General features: G+C 51.5%; 1 long non-coding RNA gene across 4 annotated transcripts; it reads right to left on the bottom strand.

Annotated features, from left to right (window-relative positions):
• Window positions 1-1,606: 1,606 nt before the first annotated feature.
• LOC113621115 (uncharacterized) lies at window positions 1,607-6,237 on the bottom strand. Of its 4 annotated transcripts, none has more exons than XR_003433033.1 (4): window positions 6,133-6,237; window positions 5,819-5,932; window positions 5,141-5,271; window positions 1,607-2,820 (listed from the first exon to the last, which is right to left on the bottom strand). It is a non-coding gene; the product is annotated as an uncharacterized LOC113621115 (long non-coding RNA). The 4 variants fall into 4 exon arrangements; XR_003433032.1 differs by having other exon boundaries at window positions 1,607-1,853; window positions 2,690-2,820; window positions 5,819-6,181; XR_003433031.1 differs by having other exon boundaries at window positions 5,814-6,181.
• Window positions 6,238-25,020: the final 18,783 nt, after the last annotated feature.

Raw genomic sequence — 25,020 nt, 5'->3', positions numbered from 1 at the left:
GCACTATGGCGAAGTCAGTGGCTGAACTTGAAAGCCATGCAAAAGATGTGTGTCAAGTTTGTGCTTAAAAGATAGAAATCCCGGGCTTCCCTGGTGGCGCAGCGGTTGAGAGTCCGCCTGCCAATGCAGGGGACACGGGTTCGTGCCCCGGTCCGGGAAGATCCCACATGCCGTGGAGCGGCTGGGCCCGTGAGCCATGGCCGCTGAGCCTGTGCATCCGGAGCCTGTGCTCTGCAACGGGAGAGGCCACAACAGTGAGAGGCCCGCATACCGCAAAAAAAAAAGGATAGAAGTCCTGAACCTAAATTTCCTCAAATTTCAGGGAAATCGAAGCACCTCCTTATTTGCCTTTAGCAATCCACTGTTTTAATAGCAGCATGGAACTCTCTTATAACAAAACCTTTCTTGGTTTGAAAGAACACAGCTGACTCCAGTGAATAATTTTCTATTAAATGGAGGAGGGGTGATGATGATGACGATGGTGATGATTCATTTTCCAGCCCTTATTCTCAGCCAGGCACTCTCATAAGCACTTTATACATGTTAACTCATCTAATCCTCACACTCACCCTTTGAGGAAGGGTGTATATTGACCCCACTTTGCAAGATCTGGAAGCACCTTCTAAGTCAGGATAATTCATTTGTAGTCAATGCCATTTTTACATTGGTCTTTAACCAATTTCCACTTCCTCCATGTTTGGCTAGTCTGACTCCTGACAAGCCATGCCAGGTGTGCCCGTCCGATACAAGCACCCCATCAGAAAGAGGCCAGCATGGGGACTGTGCCCCTGGAAACAGCTACCTGGCTTCCCTGCCCTCAGACCTCTGTCCTCAGCCGATGCTGCCCTGTCACCCTCTCCTCCATTTCTGCCACTGCCTGAGCCTCGCCATGGCTAGGGCTCCAGGCTCCATGCCCTGGTAACCCCACCTCCCCTCTCACTTCTGATGTCATCTCCGGTAAGCCCTGGGCCTCCCCATTCTGTTCCCTGTCCCAGGAAAGTCTCTACATGCCCAAAAACCTCAGACAAGCCAAATATACCTGAATATTTCTTCACCAGGAAACTCCACATCCTAACCACGCTGGATAAAAAAGCTTTTTTTTTTTTTTTAAAATCAGAGTTCATAAAACCCCCAATGACTCTGCGATGTTTTGGTAGAGAAAAAAACAAACAAAAAGCAACATTTCACAAAATGGATTTCTGGCCATTGCAAAATGATGATAAACTGTCCCAACTTCCCAGAAAGACTGAAAGGAAGATTCATCTGCAATCAGCTTCTTACTTTCCATTTGGGTTTTAAATGCAGTCCCACCCCCAGTTTGATTACAGAAATTCAGAACTGAGATTGAGGGAGAATATTCACACGAAGAAGAAAAAGAGATGAGCATCCAACGCAGAGCCAAGAAACTGCTGGAAGCCCTCAGCCCAGCCCAACCCTTTCCCATCACAAAGCCACAGAATTTCAGGGCTGGGAGGAACTGTAGACCTACCGGCCCAGCTGTTACATCCCTGGATAAGCACTTGCCCTTCCATTTGGATTGTCTATAAATTACTGTACAATCTGAGAGGCGGAAACAAACACTGAAATTAACAATGACTTAAAGAAGGTAGAATTTTAGTTCTCTCTTAGGTAAGAGGCCAGAGGTGTGGGGGGGGGGCGGTCAGGGCTCAAGGATTTAGCTGCTCCCCAAAGTCATTCAAACACCTCAGGCTTCTGCTGCCCTGTCTGTCCCTCCACACTCAGCTTTCATCTCATGGTCCAAAGCAGTCGCTCCAGCTCCGGCCATTGCACCCATAGTCAGCCAGCAGACCTGACCCAGAGATCACTCCCATCACTTCTGTTCTGAAGGGGAGCTGGGGAAAAAAAAAAAAAAGCAGTTGTTATTTGGGAAGCCAGGTGCCCAGCTAAAATGTCTACTGCTACATAAGATAGAGAAATGGGTATTGGGGAGGGACTGGCCACGTCTGCCGCAGAGGGCTCCTAGGGGAAAATGCAAGTCATTCTGTGGCACAAATTTCCAGAATGAGTTGTGCTGAAACATAATGAATGTCACATTTTGTTTTATTTGGAACTCGCTAGCATCTTGGGCACAGTTCCACTTTGTTGTTAATGTGAAAATTGCATCTCAAGAAAAACTGTAATGACTAGTGGATTTTGCTGCTAGTTCAGAGGGTGGGCTCTGGAGGCAGACTGCTCAGGTTTGATTCTGGGCCCTCTTCCTACAAGCCAAATGGCTTTGGGCAAATTACCTACCTGTTTGTGACTCAGTTTACACATCTGTAAAATGGGGATGATCATTGTTCCTGCCTTACTTGACTGTTGTGAGATTGCATGTGGGCCAGCACCATACTGTGAGATTGCATGTGGGCCCAGCACCATACTGGGGACATAGGAAAAGCTTGATAAATGCTAGTTGTGGTAGTTAGTCTCCAAAGATGACTCCAAACAACCCCTACCCTCTCTGTACACATATGCCCCTCCTCCATCAAGATGTGGAGCTTACCTGTAACCCCTTGAGTCTGGGTTGGGACTAGGACCCAGTGGAAGTGACGGCCACTCTGGGCCTGACCTTTAAGGAAACAGGCAGCTTTCACTTCCTCCCTCTTGGAACCCAGATGCCATGCTGTGAGGAAGCCCAAGCAGCTGCATGGATAGGCCCACATGGAAGGCAACTAGGCTCCCAGCTCACCCACAGTCTCCACTGAGATCCCAGCCTTGTGAGTGAGCCATCTGGGAAGTGGATCTTCCAGGTAGTCAGCTATCCCAGCTGATGCCATGTGCAGCTGAGAGATGATCCTGCCGAGCCTATGCAATTGCAAACTGTGAGCAAAGAAATGACTGTTGTTTTAAGCTACTAAATTTGGGGGGGGGGTGTGTTTTATGCAGTGATAGATGACCAGAAGGCAATTTGATATGTAGAAGTAGGATGCTATTGAAATAAAAACTTTAGGGACTTCCCTGGTGGCGTAGTAGTTAAGAATCTGCCTGCCAACGCAGGGGACATAGGTTCGATCCCTGGTACGGGAAGATCCCACATGCCCTGGAGCAACTAAGCCCGTGCGCCACAACTACTGAGCCTGCACTCTAGAGCCCGAGAGCCACAACTACTGAGCCTGAATGCCACAACTACTGAAGCCTGTGCACCTAGAGCCCATGCTCCACAACAAGAGAAGCCACTGCAATGAGAAGCCCGCGCACCTCAATGAAGAGTAGCCCCTGCTCGCCACAACTAGAGAAAGCCCGTGTGCAGCAATGAAGACCCAATGCAGCCAAAATTAATTAATTAATTAATTAATTAATTTAATTAAATTAAAACTTTAAACGTGTGGCATTAGTTTGGGAACCAGATGGCAGGAAGGGCCTAGAGGAAACTGTGAAAGCTTAAAGAAGAGTGAGGAGAGTGCTATTGGATGATGAAGAAAATAGGACCCCAGTTATGTAGCTGAAGTGGGATAAAAGCAGACGCTTGTTTTAATCCCCTCCTATTCACCTCTTTGGTGAGAGAGGGATCCCCCACCTGAAGGTGGTGGGAATGGCTGAAAACACAACACCCAACACTGGACAGATGAGACAGCAATCTGTTTATGCATCATATATACTCACAGCCCAGGGAAAGAGGACACTGCACACCATGCAGACCCACACCTAACTTGCCCTCAGGAACAGTGTGAACAACCAGGGGCGGGAAAGCCAGGCTCTGTAGTATCAAGAGGGTGAGGTGCCTCTGGTTCCCATGGGCGGATGTGATGGGGTTTGTTGGTATAATTCCTCGGGCTGCCAGGGGGCTGAAACCCGCTTCACGGGGATAAGCAGGAATTGTACCAGGTCCGTGGGACAAGGTGGGTTGTTTAGCTAGGGGACCTTATCCACAGGAGCAGAGTTCCTGTGCAGGGACTTGCTGTCAGGCCATTTGAGGTTCTCCCAATTTCACCAGAAGTCAAGGCTGAACATAATACGGGGCCTAAATTTTAGTCTTTATACCACAATGCTTAGCAAAACCGGTGGCTGTGGTGATGTGAAAGATAGAAAAAGTGTCCAGTGACCATGTAGGTCTGGTTAAAGTGACTACCAGGCAGAATGTTGAAAATGCCCGGTATCCTCTTCAAACTATTATGTATTTCATTTCTTTAGGAATGAGGTTGTCAGGATGAACATTTTCAAAACAATCCTGGCTGTCTTTGAGCCGAGGACAGAGCCTGGCATGCTGCTTATCTGCCTTATTATTTGAACGAATGCATTCTGATGCCTCTGTCCTGCCACAGGTCCTGTGTCAGTTTCAGCAAGTTCTTCACCTGCAAATAGTCTGCTTCTGTGAACAGTTTATTTAAGCAGAGCAAGTGACCGGAGCAATAAGCAGGGCACCTGGGGAGCCGAGATGACCAAAAGGTACCAGAAGGTAGTTTTTCCCAGGGAAAGTTAATTTTTTCTGCTTCACCTGCCATAATATTGTTTCCCAGAGGAAACGGTCAGTGATGTCAAATAGGGGACGCAGAGGGCTCAGGGGCTGGTCGCTCTGAGGTTCCTCCAGGGAGCCAGTGGGCATGCAGGAAGTGGGCAGGTGAGGCTGCCACAGGTCCAGTTCACTATGCAGGTTTTCTCACCCACGTTTTCTTGTTTAAGTCACACACCCACCTTACTAAGTTGTCATAAACATTCCCATTTTAGAGATGAGGTTATTGAGGCTCAGAGAGGTCATCAAGATTTGAACTCCTGTCTCTCTGGGAATAAAACTCATGCTCTTCCAACGACACCAGGGAGTCCCAAGCTGTCTCCCAAAGACCCTGCCCTGTGACTACCCAGGGGGCCCACCAGAGTCCCCGATCTCAGATAGGGATGAAAACAGACTACGTGGCAGATCCCATCCTTTGCGTGTTACAGTGCACAAACCTGCAAAGCTCATCTGTGTCAACGAGCAGGGGGTGGGGTGTGGACACCCCCAGACCCCACTCGGACTTGGGCCAGACCCTCTCTTCACAGGGCACTTTTGCAGTGTCACTCATTCAACTATATCGTGGACTACCATGCACCAGTCCCTGCCTAGGGCCAGACCGCCTGGGCCTGAATCACATGCAGCTGTGTGATGCTGAGTAGGTGGCCTCAGTTTCCTCATCTGTGGAATGGTGGTAATACAGACACCTACCTCCCAGAGTGGTCGGAAGGAATGGATGATTTAAGGTGTATTGCACGGTGTCAGGCATATAGCAAGCACTCTCCTTTCATTATCATCATCATCATCATCTGATGAATAGATGAATGGAATTCATTGTAAAACTGTAAGATAGACAGGAAAGGCTATAATTAACCCCGTTTTATAGGTGAGAAAATTGAAGCTCAGAAGCATTAAAAAGGTTGCAGAGACAGAATGGGTACAATTATTCTTATTTTACAGATGAGGAAACTGAGGCTCAGGGAGATAAGTAACAAGTTCAAGGTCAAAGTCAGTGTCAAAGGCAGGCCTAAATGCTCTGGCCCAGGCTCCCCCTCTGGCCTCAGCCCTCAGGGGCTGCCCTCAGCCCCTCTTTGGAATTCTGTACTAACACAGCAGGATTTCACAGAGGGCACAGGTAGCCCTCGTCATCAATGGCCAAGAGGACAGGTGGCCTGAGATGGTGTAGGTCCTTCAGTAGCTTGTATCTTCCAGCCAAATCTGCCCGTGGCCTCACCCGTTCAGGTCTCACCTGCTCAGGTGCTGCAGGAAGTCCCCTGGAAGATGTTGGCTCAGGAACCCCCCTCCCCCTCTCCCACTGGGCTCAGCACCTGTGCCTGCCCAGGTGGATGGAGACAGGGGGGCTGGACTTGGAGACCCGCAGTACCTCACCCTCAGCTGGCTGGATCAGAGGGCCCTGGCGCTCTGCCTGAACTGCACCATTATTGCTTCCTTTGGGTTTAAGGTGGTATGTAGCCGGAACTTCCTCACGAAGCAGAAATTACCCTGAGGGGAGACAATTAAGAGTTCTTAAAGAAAGGGAGGGGCTGGGTGTGTTTCTCGATTTTTAGTGAAAGGAAGTAATTTGTTTTGAAGGGAGGGTAGTGGAAAGGGATGGAAGAAAGTTCCAGAGTGTGGAAGTTGGAGGGGGCGTTGACTGGCACTTATGAGAGGTTTGGGGGAGACTGCTGTTAAGAAGCGCTCACGTGGATTAAGCATGTTCTTTTGCTAGGCTCTGTCCTCAGCCCAGACCTGCGCGACCTCATTGAACCCGCCAGGTGGAGACGCCTAGCGTTGAGCCCTCCACACGGCCCGCCCCGCGGACGCCAACTCGGCCTCCATTCAAGCGCTTCATCCAACAACCTCTGGAGCCCCTGGGGCGCAGGAGAACTGGAGGGACAGGGCTAGAAATGCTGAGTGCAGCGGGGAATAAACCGGAGAAACGAAGGCGAGGGAAGGAGCTGGAGACACAGAGGATTATCGTGAGCGCTGGAGGCTCGGTGCTGCCGCCTTGAGGCTGCGCGGGGGACCCAGACGGAGGGCCCGGAGGCTCCAGGGGACACCCGCCGCCCCCCGGGGAGTCTGCGGGCGCCCTCGACCACAGCCACGGGGGTGGGGACGCAGGTCTCGGCAGGCGGACCCCCGACCCCTCACCAGAGCCCCGGCCGGCCTCTCCCACCCTGGGTTTTCGGCGCTCCCAGCATCCCCAGCTCTCCCACCTCCGGGCGCTTGTTCCAGCTGTGCCCTCTGCCTGAAACACTTCCTCCAAGCATTAAGCTCCTCGTCCTCCCAGGCCTCCCCAGGCAGCCCCCCTGGCCGTGAACCCCGCCCCTGGCCAGAATTTCTGCTCCTGCCTCCAGTTTCCCCGGAGCCCCACAGCCCTCGGGTACAGCGTCCTCTCCTCCCCACCGAGGGGTCCGCAGGGCTCCGATGGACAGACGCCGAATGAACTGGAATATCTGGAGCAGCGGAGACGCAGGGCGTGGTGGATAAGCGCCAGCGGACTCGCACACCCGCCTCCCAGGGCCGGCTACGTGGCTGAAGGGACAGCAGGACCTGGCGCGGGCGCAGGGAGCCTTTTCCTGGCCCGAGGGCGCCCCCTGGGGGCCGGAGCCTCCCAGCAGGTACGTTCCCTGGCTCGGCGCGCCCCCGCGTCTGATCCTCGACCCCCGGCGCCTCTGAGAGCCTCCCCCCACCTCTCCCCAGGGTCCTCCTGGTTTGGGAGGACCGACTGTATCGATAGATCTGTGAGTCAGAGGGTGCGCCTCCTCTATGAATACCCGCGCGACGAGAAGGAGCGGGCGGGAGGGCAGATCCGAATCAGCACCGACCCGGCCTTTCGCCCCGGACTCCCGCCCCGGACTCCCCCTCCTCTGGGTGACACGCGCACACTGTGCGCACACACGCACGCTCCGGGTGCACACGCTTGAGGCACGGCCTACCCCACACATGCGCTCACTTGTGCACACACTGACACACACGACACTCGCGTGCACACACGTAGACACACCGCCCTTTCTGTAAGTGTGGTCCACCCTTCTGCCCACCTCACCTCGCGGGGGTCATCACCAGATGGTGCTCCCCAGGCCTTGCCGCCCCCCCATCCCTCATGCTGCTCAGGTTAGTTGCAGGGCTGGGGCGGTATCCCCCAGCTTCCCAGAATCCCCGGGTGGTGCCCACCTTCCAGACCAGGCCCTTCAACTCCCCACTCATTCATGATCCACTCATGTGCCGGACCCCCCCACCCCACCCCGGAACAGAGTACGGGATAAGCTAGGCCTGTTGTGAGAGTGGTGTTGACAATGACTAGCGTGACTGCACCTTAACCCAGAGTGAGGAGCTGTGGTGGTGGAATTTTAGGTCATGGGACAGGCGGGCGGAGGGCTCTCAGCAGTCTCCCCCAGCCTCCTTATTGACTATTCATCATTCCCCCTCCTCAATTTGAGGTGCCACCTTTATACTTAGGTCTATTTCCGGACTCCAAAGGGTTCCATTGATGTCTACCCTGCATTGCACAGAACCAATTATTCTCGTATAAGGATAGCAATAGGACTTTCCGTGGGGTGGGGGCCTCCTCTCACGGCCTGCTTCCGCTTCTGTTTCCCTGTGTAGGGCAGGAAAACTTCCTGCTACCCTCTTAGGTTCTGTGGCTGAGAATTAACTGACATAAGACAGATTACCAGGAGAAAAGCATATAAACTTATTTAGTATCTTCAGGTGTACAACATGGGAGTCTTCAGAAGAAAAATGAAGACCCAAAGAAGCCATTGGGCCCCAAAGCTTATATACCTTTTTACATAAAGAAGACACTTCGTGGGGATGTGACAGGATGAAGGGGCTGGGGCCCGGGCAGTAAGTTGTAGGACAGTGGCAAGGAAATACGTGGGGAAAACTAATAGAAAATCAGGGGTATTTAATTAATTAATTAATTAATTATCTATTTAGCTGCACCAGGTCTTTGTTACCACCTGTGGGATCTAGTTCCCTGACCAGGGATTGAACCCCGGGCCCCCTGCATTGGGAGCGAGGAGTCTTAACCGCTGGACCACCAGGGAAGTCCCAATTGGGGTAATTTTAGCAGTTTGTACAGATCCCCTTCAGCATCGCCCCCCCAGTCTCTGGTGATAAGAATGTTCTCTTCCTGGTGCAGGGAGGGCACCTTTCTCTTGGGAAATGTATGACCTGCTTTTAGGTAGAAAGGGGAGGGCAGAGAGTCCCTCCTGCATCTTCTGTTTCTCAAGTACCTTCAGCTCAAAGTAATCAGTATTCCAAAGCAGCATATTCTGAGGTGGGATGTTCTGAACCCTTTTACCTGGAAGGGATTTTTTCCCAACACTTAGATCTCTGATGGTTACGTCACCATCAGAGCATTAGATTTGTTCAAATTGATGACCTAATGTTCATACACTATTATTTACAAAAGTCCACCATTTACATTAGAGTCCATGCTTGGTGTTGCGCGGTGCTATGAGCCTTGACAAATGTATAACGTCACAGATCCACCATTACGGTATCACACAGAATAATTTCACTGCTCTGAAAATCCACTGTGCTCCACCTATCCATCCTTCTCCCCACTCCCCCAGAACCCCAGGTGTTGATCTTTTTACTGTCTCTATAGTTTTGCCTTTTCCAGAATGTCATATAGTTGGAATCATATAGTATATAGCCTTTCCAGACTGGCCTCTTTAACTAATCAATAGCATTTAAAGCTACTCCGTGTCTTTTTATGGCTTGTTAGCTCATTTCTTTTTAGCACTGAATAATATTCTGTTGTATGGATGTATACTCCACTATCCATTCACCTAGGAAAGGACATCACTGTTGCTTTCAGGTTTGAGCAATTATGACTAAAACTGCTATAAACACCCACGTGCAGGTTTTTGTGTGGACATAAGTTTTCAAGTCAGTTGGGTAAATACCTAGGAGTGTGATTGCTGGATCCTATGGTAAGGTCGTGTTTAGCTTTGTGAGAAACCATCAAACTGTCTTCCAAAGTGGCTGTTTTGCATTTCCCCCAGCAGTGAATGAGAGTTGCTGTTGTTCCACCTCCACGTCGGTATGTGGAGTTTTGTTTGTTGTTTGTTTGTTTTTCAGTTTTTTGGGTTTTAGCTGTTTGGATTTTAACAGGTCTGTAGTGGTATCTCACTGTTGTTTTAATTTACAATTGCTGAATGTATATGACATTGGCCATCTTTTCCTGTGCTTATGAGCCATCTGTGTATCTTCTTTGGTGAGGTGTCTGTTTGGATCTTCTGCCTGTTTTAAACTGGGTTTTCTTATTGCTGAGTTAGAAGAGTTCTTTGTGTATTTTGGATACAAGTTCTTTATCAGATATGTGTTTTTAAAAGTATTTTCTCACAGTCTGTGACTTGTCTTTTCATTCTATTGAGTTCTACTTTAAAAAGCCCATTGTTGGGCTTCCTTGGTGGCGCAGTGGTTGGGAGTCCGCCTGCCGATGCAGGGGACACGGGTTCGTGCCCCGGTCCGGGAAGATCCCACATGCCGCGGAGCGGCTGGGCCCATGAGCCATGGCCCTAAAACCCTAATCCCTACTCCTGCAAGTGTTGTAATGAAGATCAAATGGTGTGGTCTTTATAAAGCCCTTGGAACAGGGCCTGGAATATAATATATGTTCAATTACCTTAGATAATTATAATAACAAGCATTATCTCTTTTAATAGCTAATGGAGTCAGTCCTTCGTCATTACTCTTCCTTTTCAGAATTTTCCTACAGCTATTCTCACACATTTACTCTTCTAGATGAATCGTTTGATTAATTTTTAAATATCCTGTTCGAATTTTATTAAATGAATAAGTAATTTAGAAAAAATGGACATTTTAATGACACTGGGTTATTTATTTAGGCTGCGTTGGGTCTTCGTTGCTGCATGCGGGCTTTCTCTAGTTGCGGCAAGCGGGGAATACTTTTCATTGCGGTGCGTGGGCTTCTCATTGCAGTGGCTTCTCTTGTTGCAGAGCACGGGCTCTAGGCATGCGGGCTTCAGTAGTTGTGGCTCATGGGCTCTAGGCGTGTGGGCTCAGTAGTTGTGGCGCATGGGCTTAGTTGCTCTGCGGCATGTGGGGTCTTGCCGGACCAGGGCTCGAACCCATGTCCCCTGTATTGGCAGGTGGATTCTTAACCACTACGCCACCAGGGAAGTCCCTAAAGCCTGTCTTTTAATTTAAGTCTTTATACCCCTTTCTTCACATAGAACGTACACGATCCTTGCTAAAGGGTGTTTTCTTAAATGCCATGATGAATGAGGTCTTTTCTTCAGAGACATTCTAATCAATTACTATATATTTATAAATAGACAATTGATTTTTTTCCATTTTTTTAAGTTCTTTTTGACAATTGATTGTTTTAATAGACTATATTTTGGAGCAGTTTTAGGTTCACAGCAAAACTGAGTGGAAAGGTACAGAGATTTCCCATATACCCCCTGTGCCACACGTGCACAGCCTGTCCCATATCAATGTTCCCTGCCAGAGTGGTACATTTATGACAATTGATGAAGCTACACTGACACATCATTGTCACCCAAAGTCCATTAGGGTTCATTCTAGGTGTACATTGCATGGGTTTGGACAAATGTGTAATGACATGTGTCCACCATTATAATCTCACACAGAGTAGTTTCACTTGATTTTTAAGTATTAATTTTTTCTAATCTCCTTAAAGTTTCTAATAGTTTTTCTAATTGATTCTCTTAGCTTTTCCAGGTAATAATCTAAACACAGTGAAATTTGGCATCTGTATTTCCAACACTTAATCTATTTTATTTGTGTGTCCTAATTGCCTGGGTTAGCTCCCCCAGAACAGCATTAAATGGTAGTGGTGACAGGAAGTCCTTGCCTTATTCCAGAAGTTAATGGAAATGCATCTACTGCTTCACCAGTGAATATAATACTGGTTTTTAGTGTCATATATTTACATATTTTTATCATGTTAAGGCATAAAATCTGTTCCTATATCAATAAAGTCATTTTCTAAAATTAAGAATGGATGTTGGACTTTATCAAATACCACCTTAGCATCTACTGAGATGCTTATTTGGTGTTTCTCCCATAATCAATATATTTGGTGAAAGATAGGATTCTCTACAATTCAGCACATGAGGCTCACAGAGGTCAGGTCACCTGCCCAGGGTCACACAAGGGGCAGGTGGCAGAGCTAGGGTCTCTTTCTTTGAGCCCAATGCTGCCTGCTCTGAATGCCTGTGACCTTGCCAGCTCCTGGGACACCCGCACCCCTGGTCGCCTGCCAGGCCTTACCCACCCTTTGCTGGCACAGTCCACAGCTTCCGTGGCGCCCACGGCCCTGCTCTCCTGCAGGAGAAGCTGGCCCAGCTCAGCAGCCACCCGTGTGTCACCTGTGAACACAGCTTAACACAGGAGACTAGCCTTGGTGAGTGGAGAGGTGTCGAGCAGGCCCCGGGTCACAAGTAGGAGGGTAAGAGAAAAAGACGTTTCCCTCCTTTCCACCGGGTTTGATAAAGAGGGAGGAGAAGGCCGCTGCCCTCCAGGCAGAGGCAGGATCTAAAGGGGGCAGAGAGAGCAGGTTCCGGTGGGCATGTGGGCTCAGACGAAGAACCTCAGGCTTTATATCAAGTGTACCCTGGTCATCCCAGGTCTCTGCCCCGGCTTTGCTATGTGATCTGGACAGGGCCCCAGCCTCTGTGTGCTGACTGAGGCACAGAGACCCATGAGGAGGCCCCTTGGGGGTCCGGGCTGGGACATGAGGTAGGCGGCATGGGAGGAGCTGGCCCACTTTGCTTTCTGCTCTGGGTGCCACCGCCAGGCGCTGCCTGCCCACCCCCACCTGGAACAGCTGAGCCTGGAGGTGTCTCAGAGCCCCAGCAGGACGAGCATTTATTATGGTGACTCTGCCCTAGGAATATATATATTTTTAAAATATATATTTTTTGCATGCATTGTCGCATTTGATTTAAATTAACTTATTGCAATTAAATCCTCAGAATAGTCCCACCTGGAAGATGACGAGGTCTTCTCAGTGTTGAGTGTTTTACGTACCATGTCATTTACCCCATTTTACAGAGGAGGAGATTGAGGCGCAGGGAGGGAAAGCAACTTACCCAGGGTTGTTCAGGGGGGTGGTGGCAGGGATGTTAGTATTCCAGCCTTCTGTAGACTTTCTGAGACCTGCAAGGTCACCGCGGGGCTCCGTCATCCTGTCACCACTTGGCCACACCAGTGAAAACAAACGGTGTGAGGGGCAGGAAGGGACTGCCAATTAGCTGAGGGCCTCCTGGGATTGAACCCCTCTTTACAAATGACAAAACTGAGAATTCCAGTGGCCTCCCTGAGGCCCCGGAGCAGGTAAGAGATTCAGATGGGGTTGCCTGGCGCTGCTCTGCGTGGGAAGTGAGGGCAATGCCAGTTTCCTGTCTCTTCAGGGTTTTCAGTCATTCTCATATTGTCCACCTGGGGGCGCTGGATAACAAGGCTGCGGCGGGAGCTCTGCAGAGAGATCTGCGCGCCGACTGGCCTAGGACGCCTCCCCTCTGCGCCGCACTGTTCCCTCCTGCAGCTGCTCACCTGCTCCTCCCCAGCACCTGCCCAGGGGCCCGGGCAGACGACCAGGTGGCATCTTTTGCTCACCCTCCAGAGCCCTGAGTGTGAGAGGCCGGGCCTGTGCTGACCAAGATCACACAGCCGGCCTAGATCAGGACAAGGGCGGTCTGGCCCTACACCTCTGGCCTCTCAGCTGGCCAGCCAGGCCCTGGGCCCTGCTCCCTCACCTCTTCCATCACCAGAACTCCTCCTTTTCCTTCTCCATCTTCGCCCTAAAGCCGAGGGCCCAGACAGGTGGCTGTGACCTCACGGGGCTGCTCACAGGCTCACGGGAGAAGTCTGGCCTTCCCTCCCTTGATGCCCACCCCCATCTACCTCTCCGTCACCACCTGTTTCTGGGCCTGAGCCCACATGCCTGCCACTCCTGAAGGCAGGCCCACAGGGGCCTCCATGCAATGTGCTGAGTGCACCAACAGCACAGGATCCCCTTGTGGGTAGAGAGGTGTGTCCAGACAGGACAGGGGCTCTGCGGAACAGGACCTCAGGGGCGCTGCCGTGGGGTCCTCTGCCCCTGGCCTTCCCAGCAGGAATGGACTGTGGGACTTGACTTTCTGTTAACCGGACCCTAAGAAACTGACCAAGAACCCAGAGCGGCCAGGTCCTAGTTTACACAGAAGGACACACCTGTGGGGTGACCTGCCCAGCTCCCCTGAGTGTGGGCACGTCCCGCTGGGGCCAGGGCGTCCTTAGGTCATTTAGTGCTACATGGATGTGGCATTAACTAACGTGGACTTCCATGGAGAGAAACCTCCTACCTTTCCAAGTCTCTTTCCAGCCTTCTGTCTGGGTAGGAGAGAAAGCTTGGTTCAGTGTGAGGACACCTGTCCACCTCTGTGACTCGGGCTGAGCACCCTTTCTTTATATCCAGAGGAGAGCAGGCCCTGCTCAGGCCTCTGGCCAACCACAGCAGGCAGTTAAAATGTAGTCACAGTATTTCCACTGGGCTTATCTTTATGGTTACTTTCTATTTCTGGCAAGTGATACTTGTTCTCTGCTTGTGATGACATAGTTTCTTTCTTTCTTTCTTTTTTTTTTTATGTTGGGTCTTCATTGCTGCACATGGCTTTCTCTAGTTGGGGCGAGCGGGGGCTACTCTTCATTGCAGTGCGCGGGCTTCTTTCCCATTGCGGTGGTTTCTCTTGTTGCAGAGCATGGGCTCTAGGTGTGCGGGCTCAGAAGTTGTGGCGCGTGGACTCTGGAGCACAGGTTCAGTAGTTGTGGTGCAGGGGCTTAGTTGCTCCAGGGCATGTGGGATCCTCCCGGACCAGGGCTCGAACCTGTGTCCACTGCATTGGCAGGCGGATTCTTAACCATTGCGCCACCAGGGAAGTCCCTGACATAGTTTCTTTTTTAAGGAAAAAAGTGAATCCATTTAAAGACTTAACAAAAGAGGTGGGGCTCAGTGGAACAAACCTCTCGCAGGCCCTGGAATGGCTGGAGTTTGGGAAATGGAGCGTGTGCTCTTCTGAGCGTCCCAGACACCTGGTAGGTGGTGTCATCCCTTTGCGCAGATGAGGAAACTGAGGCCCCGAGCGGGGAAGTGACCATGACAGTGAAAGCCTCTTGACTGAGTGGGAATCTGCCTCCCCCCACTCCCATACCCACGCCTGGTGTCTCAGAGCCTGGACCCCTTCTCACAGGGCCAGGAGCCCACACCTTGGCTGGCAGCTGGGTTTGGGGGCTGGGATGGCAAAGCCCTGGAGTGTCAGAGGCCTGAGCAGCAGTTCTGTCTCCAAAGCACTCGCCACTGGCCCTCGTGTTCCTGAGAAGCGCCCCCTTGTGGAGGAGAGAGCACAGACCCACAGAAGGGGTGTATGTCACACAGAGGACGTGTGTGTCATCATCTCCACGCTGCAAATGGGGAAACAGACTCCCGCCTAGCCACGTGCACAAGTCACGCAGCCAGTGGATGGAGGGGCTGGGCCTTGAACCCGGGTCTGTTGGACACCAGACCTGTGTTCTTTCCTGTGCCCAACCAGCTGCACTGAGACTGAATCCTGGAGGCCGACTCCTCAGGGACCCACCCCAGGGCTCTCTCTGGACTCAGCTCTTTTTGCCTGTTTGTTCCCATGATGCTCTTTATTGGGGCCAGAGCCAGAAGCATGAAAGAGCCCCGCACCGCCAGTCCACCAATCAGCCACGGGCAGCTCCCGCGCTGCTGTGGGCCCCAGTCCCGGCCTCTGGGAAATCTCTGCCCGTATCCCACACAGGGCTGCAGTGCGGGACCAGGGAGGTGGCAGGCAAGCTGAAACTGAAACCTGGCCCTCACTGTGCTTCCCTCCTCTCCCTGACACTGGGTCTCTCTCATCCATCCCCCCACACAGGGTGCTGTCATATAGTCGAGCTGTCTCGTTCTCCCCAGCTGGGACATGGATGGTCAGTTAGTGAAGAAGCCCATGACTTAGACGCACACTTGTGCCTTAATATCTATCTATCTGTCTATTTATTTTGGCCGCGCCGCGTCTCAGTTGCAGCACGCAGGATCTTTAGTTGTGGCATGCAGGATCTTTTAGTTGTAGGCATGTGGACTTCTTTGTTGAAGCATGTGGACTGAGTTGTGGCATGTGGACTTCTTAGTTGCGGCATGCAGACTCTTAGTGCAGCACACATGTGGGATCTAGTTCCCCGACCAGGGATCGAACCCAGGCCCCCTGCATGGGGAACGCAGAGTCTTACCCACTGGATCACCAGGGAAGTCCCGGCACACACGTGCCTTAAACAGTTTGCTTTAACTGGTGTTAAGTGGACATCCCCTTGGAATCTGTCGATGAGGACCCCAGACCTTTCTAGAGGCTGGGGCTGCTGCCTGGAGACAGGATCATGCTTTTGGCCTGACCCACCCCCATCAGGCAGCATCTGGGGCTTCTAGGCTTGGCTCCCAGGTAGAGGTCAAACCTTCAGAGGCTCGAGAAGCCATCCAAGTACAGAGCCTGTCTAGATTTTGATGATTTCTTCTCAATGTTAAACAGTCATTTCACTCACCTAATTTGCAGATTTCTTTTTTTGTTGTTTTTTGGGCTGCGCTGCGCAGCACATGGGATTTTAGTTCCCCGACCGGGGATGGAACCTGTGCAGCCTGCAGTGGCAGCGCAGAGTCCTAACCACTGGATCGCCGTGGAATTTCCCCATTCCGCAGAATACTGTCAAGCAACTTACCTATATCAAACTTTTCCATGGGATTCAAGTTTATTTTCACAGAAACCTCCACAATTTTTCTGTTTGCCCTCAAGTTTCAGCAGCTTACATAACACTGAATTACTTCAGGGATTACAATAGCAAAGACTCAACAGGCACAAACCAGTTTGGGGACAAACGTCCTGGATCTCATTCAGGTGCGGGTGGCCTGGGGAGGAGCCCAGCAGGGCTCCTATGGGCATGGAGGGATGGGGTGCCAGAGAAGGGAGCAAGTTCTGCCTCTGTTTTGTGTCAGCTGTTCAAGAACAGATGCCCCAGTGGTCCCCAACTCCTACAGTTCTACAGGGACAAAGCATGCCCTCCAGCCCCCTCCCTGCTTCACGGAGTTAGGGCCCCTCATCCTCACGGCTGCCACATTCTCATCACACACCTGGTCGCCAAAACCTCCGGGAATTGATGAGGCGGCCCCCTACCAAGGCCCACTGTGCCCCATTCATTTCTTTAAAATCAAGGTCGGGACTGGAAGAAGCCAGAGAGGCTATCTCCTCAGGCCCAAATGGAAGGGGCACCAAAAAGCAGTAATCAAGACAACCCAATTAACAGTGGGCATAGGGTCTGAATGGACATTTCTCTGAAGAAGATACACAAATGGCCAAACAAGCGAAAAGATGCTCTTGACACCATTAGCTCTTAGGGAAATACAAGTCAATACCGTTTCTCACCCACTAGCATGGCTGTCATCAAAAAGACAGACAATGACAAGCACTGGTTTGAATGTGGAGAAGCTGCAAGTTCATGCACTGCTGGTGGTTCTGTAAAATAACGCAGCCACTTTGGAAAACTGGCGGTTCCTCAGCCACGTAAACATAGAGTCGTATGACCTCCACTTCTAGGTCTATCACCAGGAGAAATGAAGACATGTGCCCACACAAAACTTTGTACACAAGTGCTGTTCATAGCAGCATTATTCGTAATAGCCAAAAAGTGGAAAGAGCCTAAACATCCGTAACTAGATGGATGGATACGTATAGATCCACACGGTGGAACATTACGCAGCCAGACCTTGGTTTCCAATGCCGTTCTCCACTAAAAGGAACCCAGTCTCCTTGGAGAAATGCCTGGTTCTAGAACTAGGGCAGGGATTATACAAAATGAGCCTGGAGCACCTTGCAGTGCCAGAAACTAAGGAAGGGCTCAAACACACACACATACACACATACACTACCTTAAGGGGACACAGGCCAACTGAAAGAGCTCCCAATAGGCAAAGGTTGAACAATCTGAAAGAAGAGAGGAAGGAAGGAAGGAAGGAAGGAAGGAAACAAGGGAGGGAGGGAGGGAGGGGAGTTTCAGAGGAGGAGGGAGGGGAGTTTCAGAGCAGGAGTTTCAGAGGAGGGACTGGGTGGGGCTGGTCCTTGGTCACCGGTCCTCACAGGTTTCTGCTGGTCACCCATCTTCACAAATCGGCATAGGATGGCTGAAACTGAGCAGCTCCCTGTTTCCTCTTCATCCCTGTGGCGTTCAAGAGGCTTCTCTGGGGATACTGCCTGGGTCCCAGTGGCCCAGATACACCAGGAAGGCCCCTGCTCTCTGGCAGTGTAGCCCACCCAGGAAGCAGGTGCAGTTAGAACCATCTTGTCCTGTTGTGCAAGAACCCAGCAGAGGTGGGAGTGGAAACCCAGCTTGACACGCAGTGTGGTCACTCACCACGCCCTGGATCCCAGCATGGGGCAGAGGTGGGGGCATCTTCCTCTAACTCACACAAGCCATCCTATTAGCCGGCAGTAGCGCTGGGGGCAGACGCCTTGGCTCCAGGATCTACACTGTCCCTTAGCTGCTCCCCACTTGCTCCAGCCCTGGGTCCACCCGTCCAGTCAGGGCTGGGAGACTTTCCTCCTCCGTGTGTCCTCAAGGAGCTCTGTCCATGCTGGGAGTCCTCCCCCTGCCCCAGGCAGGCTGCTGGCTTTCTGCTCTGCCTCACCCTTCCCCTGGGGCAGTGAGCACAGGGAAAGGGAAGGAGGAAAATACAGGGGAAAACAAGAGAAAGCAGAGCCCAGATCAACACCTCTGATCCGATCTCTCCACGCAGGAAAAGCCCCTGGCCGCTGCCACACGCACAGGGCAGCTCGTGTGGGGCTGGCTCCCTTCCTCCTTGGACAAAATCACACAGTGTTTTGAGGTTCTCAGAGCACCTTCCGATCCTCCCCTCGCCCAAGCCAAGTCAGGGATGGAGCCTTTTCTAGCTCTAGGATCCAGTGGTGACTCCCATTGGGTGCCACCCAGCTCACAGCTCACTTTAACCACCAGCACCACCCCACCGTGGTCACAGGCCTGCTTGCCCTTTATCCTGGGAACCCTCCCTGCACCCACCTTGCACCACCCCTTCCATCCCGAGGGGAGTTACCAACTCCCCACTTGACTCCGCCTCCCTCACCAGAGTGATTGGCTAAGGGGTAGGCACCTGACCCAAACTGGGCCAATTGGAGAGTGCCAGCCCTTTGGCATCACTCATTGGTCCAAAGATGGGCACGTGGCAAAACAGACCAATCAAGGTCCTTCTCTAGGATGTCTCTACTCAGACCCAGCTGTGGGGCAGGAGGTCCACCCCCTGGGAAGACACCTACTGTTGGCAAAAAGAGGCAAAGAAGTGGGGCAGGGAGACCTGGCAGGGGCCTTCAGTAAACTCCTTCTTGCGCAGGTGGTTTGAATCGGGTTTCCATCCCAGGCAGTTGCGATCACGTTAAGAACATGGACCCTGGAGCAAGCCAGCCTTGGCTTTGAGTCCCTTCCAGCATCACTAGTGTGTCGCCTTTGTCATGTTACTGAATAGCTCGGTGCTTCAGTTTCCTCAGCATATGGGGGGATTGAATGAGTTACTACAGGAAGCCCTCAATAACACCAGCTCTTCAACCAGGAGTGCTCTGGGTCCTACGCCTTCTCGGGCCCTTGACCCCTCCCATGTGGTACCCATAGTCGTTCCGTCTGTCCATCAGAATACCTGGGTATGGTTTGCTTCCTTCTTGCTGAAGCCTGCACACGGACTCTCCTTGATGATCAGGCTGCAGTGGGCAGCCCTTCTTTCACTGGCCTGCTCGGGCTCTTGTTTTCACATGGGTAGTGGCAAGATGGCAGGCAGCCCAGCCCCAGGGATGGCTTAGAGACCAATGCCAGTGATGGACACCATGAGAGAGACTCAGAATTGCCCCTTCCCTCGGTGGTTAACTTTGTTTTGGGGCCCAGCTCACCTCACATGGCACCCGAGGAAGTGCCTGGACAGTGCTGGGAGGTGCTCAGGAGGTGCAGGTAGTGTCATATGAGGCGCCCAGCTCCCTGCTCCCAAGGATAGCTGCCCTCCCAGGGGGCTGCTCAGCCCCTCACACAAACAGCTATGAGCCAGGCTTGCCCCATCACCATCAGGGACTTCCATCCAGACCTGCCCAGATCTGCACAGATCTGTCTGAGCCCTAGCTTGAGCTCAAGTTGGGGATATCCTTTCCTTTTTTTCTTTCTTTTTTAAAATTTATTTATTTATTTTTATTTTTGGCTACATTGGGTCTTCATTGCTGCGCAGACTTTCTCTAGTTGCAGCGAGCAGGGGCTACTCTTCGTTGCGGTGCGCGGGCTTCTTGTTGCTGTGGCTTCTCTTGTTGTCGAGCATGGACTCTAGTGGTGCGGGCTCAGTAGTTGTGACACGCGGGCTCAGTAGTTGTGACTCACGGGCTCTAGAGCGCAGGCTCAGTATTTGTGGCACACGGCATTAGTTGCTCCGCGACATGTGGGATCTTCCTGGACCAGGGCTCGAACCTGTGTCCCCTGCATTAGCAGGCGGATTCTTAACCACTGTGCCACCAGGGAAGCCCTGGGGATATCCTTTCTACCCCCAACAACCTTTCTAACCGAGGGACAAAGAAAGACCAGGTTTGTAGTGGGTTGTAGTGGGTTCCACATGGAACCTCAGACTGTGACCTTATTGGGAAAAAGGTCTTCACAGATGCAATTATATAAAGATTTCAAGAATAAATCATCCTGGATTTAGGGGGCCCTAAATCCAGTGACTGGTGTCCTTAAAAGAAGAGGAGAGGGACTTCCCTTGTGGTCCAGTGGTTAAGAATCCGCCTTCCAATGCAGGGGATATGGGTTCCATCCCTGGTCAGGGAAATAAGATCCCACATGCCACGGGGCAACTAAGCACACACCCCGCAACTACTGAGCCCACACACTCTGGAGCCCACGTGCCACGACTAGAAAGCCTGTGCGCCACAGCTAGAGAGAGAAGCCCACGCGCCGCAACTAGAGAAGCCCATACACCCCAACGAAGATCCCAAGTGCCACAACTAAGACCCAACACAGCTAAATAAATAAATAATAAATAAATAAATAAAAAGAAGAAGAGGAGAGGACACAGACACAGAGAGAAGAAGGCCACATGAAAACAGAGGCAGAGGGCTTCCCTGGTGGTGCAGTGGTTGAGAATCCGCCTGCCGATGCAGGGGACACGGGTTCGTGCCCCGGTCCGGGAAGATCCCACATGCCGCGGAGCGGCTGGGCCCGTGAGCCATGGCCACTGAGCCTGCGCGTCTGGAGCCTGTGCTCTGCAACAGGAGAGGCCACAACAGTGAGAGGCCCACATACTGAAAAAAAAAAAAAAAAAAAAACAGAGGCAGAGATTGGAGTTATGCTGCCACAAGCAACACCAAGATGGCTGGCAACCACCAGAAGCTAGGAGAGAGGCACAGAAAGGTTTCTCCCTCAGGGCCTCCAGAGAGAACCACCCTTGATTTCAGACTTCTGAGCTCCTGAACTGTGAGAGAATAAATTTCTGTTTATTGAAGCCAGTAAGTTTGTTGTAATCTGTTATGACAGCCTCAGAAAACCCATTCCCACTTACATAATGTACCCACTGGCAGTGTGGCTATATTACTAGGAAGCTTTAAAACTTTGCTCACTCTTTGCCCAAGCAATTCCATGTCTGAGCACTTATTTTTATGAAATAATTGGAACAATGCAGGGATATATGTGCAAGGTGTTCCCCACAGTGTTGTTCAATGCAGTGAAAAGTTAGGAAAGAACTAAATACCTATCAATGGAGCTTGGTCAAATAAATGATAGCATCCCATGTAACAGAACATCGGGCAACTGTCAAACACCATTATGTGTTTAACATCAAAAGACGTTACATAGTCATATGTGGAAAAAAAGTTTCAAAATAGTATATCTGCACAAAACATATTAATCATAAAGAAAATATGGGTAAATTGGACTTCGCTAAGATAAAAAAACCTCCGTTCACCAAAATATAACATGAAGAAGCTGATTTCAAATGCTGGTTCCCCCACTAACTGGCTGTGAGAACTTGGGTAGATGTTCCAACCCTCTCTGCCTCAGTTTCTCGTCTGTAAAATGGGGAGGTTTTCTTCATGAGGTTTGCTCCAGTCAACTATTATCGTGTGACCAACTGCTCTAAAACTTAGCGGTATAAAACAAAACAATAGTCTTTAAATTTGCCTACGGATGTGAAATTTGAGCAGGGCTTGTGGGGGGTGGGTCATCTCTCCACAGGGTGTCAGCTGGGGTGCTTAACTGGGGGCTGGAGGACCTACTTCCAAGGTCGTATACTCACATGGCCAGCAAATTGGTGTCGGCTGTTGGCTGGGGAGCTCAGCCAAGCTGAGGGTCAGAGACCTTGGCTCCTCTCCACGTGGGCCTCTCTGTGGGCTGCTTGGGCTTCCTCATAGCATGGTGGCTGGGTTTCAAGAGCTAGCATCCCAAAAGACAGGAAGTGGAAGCCACCAATTTCTTATGGTCTGGCTCCCACCAAAATGGCAGTGTCACAGAGCTTCTATTGGTCAAGAAGTTACAGAACCCAGATTCAAGGGGAGGGGACACAGACCCCCATCTCCCAATGGATGGGATATCAAAGAATTTACAGATATGTTTTAAAACTGCTTTAGGGTTGCTGTGAGGATTAAGTCAAATCATATAATCACAGTCTCAAAGGACCATCCCATGGATGACTTATTAAATAGAGACCTTTACAGGGAGAAGCCTGGCAGACATGGCTTGGCCAAGCGGTCAAATCTAGCCTCACAGTAATGGAACACACTGACATCATTGCTGCTTCTTAAAGAAGCCAAGTGGGCTTCCCTGGTGGTGCAGTGGTTAAGAATCCGCCTGCCAGTGCGGGGGACACGGGTTTGAGCCCTGGTCCGGGAAGATCCCACATGCCACGGAGCAACTAAGCCCGAGCACCACAACTACTGAGCCCACGTGGCTAGAGCCTGTGCTCCGCAACAAGAGAAGCCACTGCAGTGAGAAGCCCATGCACTGCGACGAAGAGTAGCCCATGCTCGCCGCAACTAGAGAAAGCCCATGCGCAGCAGTGAAGACTCAATGCAGCCAAAAAAAAATAATTAATTAATTAATTAATTAAAAAAAAAAGAAGCCAAGCATACTCCTGCTTCAGAGTCTTTGCACTTGCTGCTCTTACTTCCTGGAACCCTCTTTCCCCAGTTACCCACAGGGCTTGCTCACTGACTTTCTTTAGGTCTCTGCTAGCATCACCTCAGGAAGGCCTCCCTGGCCCTTACATAAAACAGCAACTCCCACTACTACCTGTACCCTCTGACCCTGCTCTGTCTTTCCTTTTCTCAGCGAAGTTACATGTCTGTTTTTAAAAAATCGTTTCTTGTTTATTCTCCACACCCCATCCCCACTAGAATGTCAGCTTTTCAAAGGCTTTATTTATTTATTTTTTTTGCGGTACGCGGGCCTCTCACTGCTGTGGCCTCTTCCGTTGTGGAGCACAGGCTCCGGACGCGTAGGCTCAGCGGCCACGGCTCACGGGCCCAGCCGCTCCATGGCATGTGGGATCTTCCCGGACCGGGGCACGAACCCGTGTCCCCTGCGTCGGCAGGCAGACTCTCAACCACTGCGCCACCAGGGAAGCCCTCAAAGGCATTTTTGACTGTCTTTCTCACTGCTATACCCCCAGCATCTAGAATAGTGCCTGGAACAAAGTAGGGGCTCAGTAAAGATATGAGGAGTGAATGAATGAATCGGGTGGTAGCAACTCAAATGTCACCTTGATGAGGTCTCCGTTGTCTTCACTCACAAGTGAATGGCCTGGACCCACTGTTTTCAGCTTGGTGCTTCTGCCTGTCTCTGGGGACTGAGTCGCATTCATTTGTGATTCCCCGGCCTAGCCCTCAGCATACCACAGACACTCAGGTAATGGTGCTGCTAGGTCTAATATCCACCTCTCCACACACCCAGCTTTGTAAAGCAGTTTTACACCTGGCATCTCGATTCATCCTCACCACAGCCTTCTGAGATGGGTGTGTCGCCCCTGTTTATAGATGTGACCTGGAGAGGAATGATGGCTGGCCCAAGGTCAGACAGCTGGTTGGGGGCAGAGCCACACCTAGAACCCATCTCCTGCTTCCCAGGGAGCAAAGAGTGTGAAAATTACACTCTATGGGGGCACCTTGGGAAGGTCGTAGAATCAGCTCCACCAGAGGCTGCAAACCCGGCACCTGCAGGGCCTGCCTTTGGGAGCTGGTACAGCAAGAGTCTCAGATTTGTCACAAGCAGCCAGAAATACTCACTTGGCAACTGGTTCAAATGAAGCCAAAACCCAGAACAGACTCTTCCGAGGGCTGGATGCTGACCTTTGGCCAACAGTTTGCAACCTTTGCTCTATTGGATTCTACTAGGTTCTAGATGATCCTCCATTTTACAGCCGAGAAAACTGAGACCCAGAAAGGGGAGTAATTTGCCCAAGGTCACACAGCAAGAGCCAAGATTTGAAAATCTCTGGTCTGGAGAAGGCAAGATATGGGGGCAGTAACACAGAACCCTCACCCCCGAGTCAGTCCCTGACATTCTCTGTAAGGTGGCTCAAGCCAACAAGGAAAAGGAAAACAGATGCCTGATTCTGGGGGCAAGTGGCCGTGGGGAGAGCTGAGTTTCAGAAGCAAGGAGAACTGGGTTCAAACTCCAGCCGCAACCCTCACCAGCTGTGTGACCTTGGGCCAGGCCCTTCCCTTTCTGAGCCACGGCCTCTCCGCTATGAGATGGAGACAGGATGCCCTGGGTAAGCGATGACTCACTCTCAGGCTCGGCTGGTCCAGGGGTGCAGGCCAGACTCCACTGGCTCCATGGGTTTTGGATCCTGCAGGCTGGGACTGTGCTGTGAATACTTCTGGAGAACTCTGATGCGGTTGCCACAGCGCACGCGCGGCACCCATTCCTGTTTCATCAACCTCCCAGTTCTGCTGGCACAGAGATTGCACCAGAGCAGACTGTGGCTTCCAGAAAGGCCTCTGCAGGACAGGCTTGGTGACAGTGGAGCCAACCTCCGGTCCCAGCACCCCCTCCCTGCTGAAGCCCGTTCACAGCCTGAGCAGGTGCCTGATTCTACCAGTAATGCCTCAGTCACCGGCTAAAAAGCTATTCCAGTCCCTGCTGCTGCTGCTGCTGCTTTTTTTAAACAAGCTCTCTCTTCAAATTGTAAATGCCCGAGGGGGTTAATACCTTAGCTTGCAATGAATCATTTCACTGGCCTCTCCTGACACTCAGCTATGAGAGGGGGTGGGCAGGTGGCCTGGCTGGTTGGGCCCCTCACCTCCGTCCACCTCCAGGAGTGGGGAGACCCAGCCCTCCCCTCCCAGGGCCCAGAGGTCCAGCCAGCTCCTCCTATGGCAGAAATGCCTCCTAGGAGGTTACTCCACCACCCATCACACTGCCCTACCTCTGAGTCCCTCCTTCCCTGACTCAGGGCCACTCTCTCCTCCTCGGCCCCAGCCCCTGCTGAACTCTAGACACTAGACTCCATTGCTCCTCAGGCTTTCCCCGCCCCCTCC

The sequence above is a fragment of the Aethalodelphis obliquidens genome, unplaced genomic scaffold, assembly GCF_003676395.1.
Source record: "Aethalodelphis obliquidens isolate GAN/ISIS:26980383/991018 unplaced genomic scaffold, ASM367639v1 scaffold8, whole genome shotgun sequence".
Lineage (NCBI taxonomy): Eukaryota > Metazoa > Chordata > Mammalia > Artiodactyla > Delphinidae > Aethalodelphis > Aethalodelphis obliquidens.
Note: the sequence above shows the minus strand (reverse complement) of the source record. Positions and strands in the feature narration are given on the sequence as shown.